We start from the raw sequence: 3247 nt of genomic DNA on the forward strand, positions 1-3247 counted from the left end.
TTTGTTCTTGAGGGGCCTCTTCTTGAATAATGACAACTAACTTTTCCTTATTTATTGTTTTCCTAGATCATAGTTGAATCTCATTTATTGGGACAACAATGATCATATAGGTAGGAAAAGGTTGTACTTCCATATTTTTTACAGGCTGAGGATGTCTATTATGGTTGGGATTAGCTATGGGTTGTGTAGGAAACAAATTAGGACGAGTTAGGTTCAATGATGGTGGTTCCTGCGAGGATGATTGGTTTGATAGTGCAGGTAAAATATGGTGGAGAGGAGGAAGAGGCAGTGAGTGTTGTTGATAATGATTTGTGTTGTACCCCTACTTATAAGGTTGAATGTTCATATTGTAGGACGTACTAAGCATGTTTGATTATGGAGGATAAGATTGTTTTTGGGTCTGAAAAGTGTTTTCATAAGGATTTCCCCTCCAATACTGATTCCAAGGAGTGTTTTATGATTGAGGATTGAACCAAGGAGGAGAAGATGGTGGGAAGCTCCAAGGTTGATTCTGACCATAAGCTTGAAAATTGGAATCTTGAAACATGTTTTGATTTGGGTTCCTCCAAGAGGTGGATACTTCATGGTTGCATGTTCTAAAGAAAAAATCCGACAAAACTCAATAACATTAATGGGACAATCCCTCTCAACATGCTTATTTATGCATTTAGGAGAAAAGATTACCATGGCAACCCTCTCATCTTATTGTTTCTTTCTAAGTTTTATTGTGTCAAGTTGGTTACAAATAATGTTTAGGACATCTCTTTTGAAGTTTTCCAATAAGTTTCCTAATTCCACTCAAGCAGCATCATTGTGTACATATTTTTTATTTCTTGGCACATAATATTGGTAATTGTCGTGGAGCTTCTTTCCTACTTCACATCATCCCAAGAGTGGATGGTGTGTTCACCTAGGCTCATAAACCATCTAAGGGTTGCATATTTAATGGTGGATGGTAATAGCTTGAGCTTATGTGCATCCTCATAATAATTATAGATCCTACATAAAATTTAAAATTCAAATAAGAAGGCACCTAGGTCTTCGAAGGACATATTGTAGAAGAGCGAAAGAGATGCCTTTGGTATTTTTTTTAATAGTGACATTAATGGTTACATCGATAATAGAAAACCCCAAAGTGGTTTGTTCTTCTCCTTCTTCTTCTTCCAGTCCTCCCCTCTGTCCTTCATGGTTCCCTCCTAATAGGTTGTGATGTGGGCCTTCTCCTTCCTTGTGACATTCCTCATTATTTCTTCCAAATATGTTACAGCGTTGACCTTCTCCTTCCCCTCAATGTTCCTCATTGTTTATGTTCTCTCCTTCCTAGTTGGGCATGTCTACTATAGGTTCTTGAACAGGTCTTCTCATCATTACCTAGTCAACAAAAGGTAGTGAAGGATGTTCCTCAACATTAGTTGATTCTAGATCTTTGATTGGTTCTTCTAATACAATTCCTTTTGTACTCCCAAAAATAATGTGTTCAACTATTTCCTTCTCTTGATTTAGGATCTCCCCCTCCAAAGCCACTTTGTTGTCAACACCTCCTTCTTGTTGCTTTATTCCTGGATACCGATTAGTAGGATTAGTGATTGGTGTGGTTGTTGGACCGAAAGTTGTAGGAAACTTTGAACTAGTAATAAATATGCCTTGACTCCCACTAGGCATACTTCTACTTCTATGGATAAAGAAAAGGAAATACAAGTCCAAATATGAGAAAAAATGATCAGAATTTGGAGGAACCCCACAATAGTGGATGCGTGGCTCTTCACTCATATCTTACTATACTCTCTACACCCTCTGACTACTTGCAATACCCTTGAAAATATGTAATAACAATCTTACCTGAACTAAGATAGAACTCCCCAACAACAACACCAAAATGTTGGGAGTTTTAATTAGTGATTAAACCTCCTAATATTTAATTGTCATCCAGGACTCATAAGCATGAGTTGTACTACATTTTTGGCTCAAGATGAATTTCAAAGTATATAATTTTCCTTGATAATGATCGTTAAGTACAAAATGATGAAGAGCACTTATGAATCAAGAAAACTAGCACTAATCTCATTTTGGGAAAACATAAGAAATATAAAGGAAATCAAATTAAATCAATTGTTATACAACTAGCTCACAAAATAGAATAAAGAGATATATCAACAACTTAAAACATAGCCTCTTCGAGGGGGAATCCTCCTTTACATTACACAAATGAATAATTATTGGATGATACAAATGACAAGACTTCCTTTCTATACACAGGAGTCTAAGTGGTCACAATATAATCAAAGCCGACATAACAATAATAATGTAAGGGCACAACAATAACAATAGTGGCCTTCTATGGGGCATAATAATAAAAATATGGGGACAACATGGGCACAATAATAAAAATAAGGGGTACAATAACAATAATAATAAGGAAATACACTAGTATTATAGGGACCTAACATGCCCCTCTCCTTCAAAAAAGTGGGTTCCTCAATGCTTGAGTAGTTTCGAATGATTTTGTATAATATTCTCATCCTACCATGTAGAATCTTTAGTGGGAAAGTTCTTCCACTTGATGAGAAACTCTAAAATTGATCGATTTCGCAATTTTCAAGTTCTTCTTTCTGTGACTGCTTCAGGTTCCAATATGATTTTTCCTTCCTCTTCAAGCTTTGGAAATATTGCTTGAACATAGAGCTTGTCACCTATAACATTTTTTAAGCATGAAACATGGAAAACTGGGTGCACTCGGGAAGATGAAGGAAGTTCAAATTTGTATGCCATAGTACCAATCTTTTGCAACACCTTATATAGATCATAATACTTTGCTAATAATTTATTATCGTTCTTAGCTTCCTTGAGGGACATTTGCTTGTATGGTTGTAGCTATAGAAATACCCCATCACCTACATCAAAACTTCTTTCGCTGTGATGTTGATATGCCTGTTGTTTAATTCTATTCCACACCAAAGTGAGGTTGTCCTTTAAGAGTTGGAGAATTTTTTGTTGATTCTCGATGTGATCTTCCACTACTTGAACATTAGGATTATATCTAAAATATGATTTGATGGAAAATGGATGATATCCATAAAGCTCTATAAATGGGGTTATTTTTGTTCTAGTATTGAAGGAAGTGTTATACCACCATTCAGCAAGCGACAACCATTTGACCCATTGTGTCTATTTATCAGATACAAAGCAACATAAATATCCATACAAAAAAAAATTGACTATCTCAGTTTTCCCATCTGATTCAGGATGC

Source organism: Pinus tabuliformis, chromosome 3_1 (genome assembly GCF_031772625.1).
Source record: "Pinus tabuliformis cultivar Carrire ecotype Pingquan chromosome 3_1, CPIR1, whole genome shotgun sequence".
Classification (NCBI taxonomy): domain Eukaryota; kingdom Viridiplantae; phylum Streptophyta; class Pinopsida; order Pinales; family Pinaceae; genus Pinus; species Pinus tabuliformis.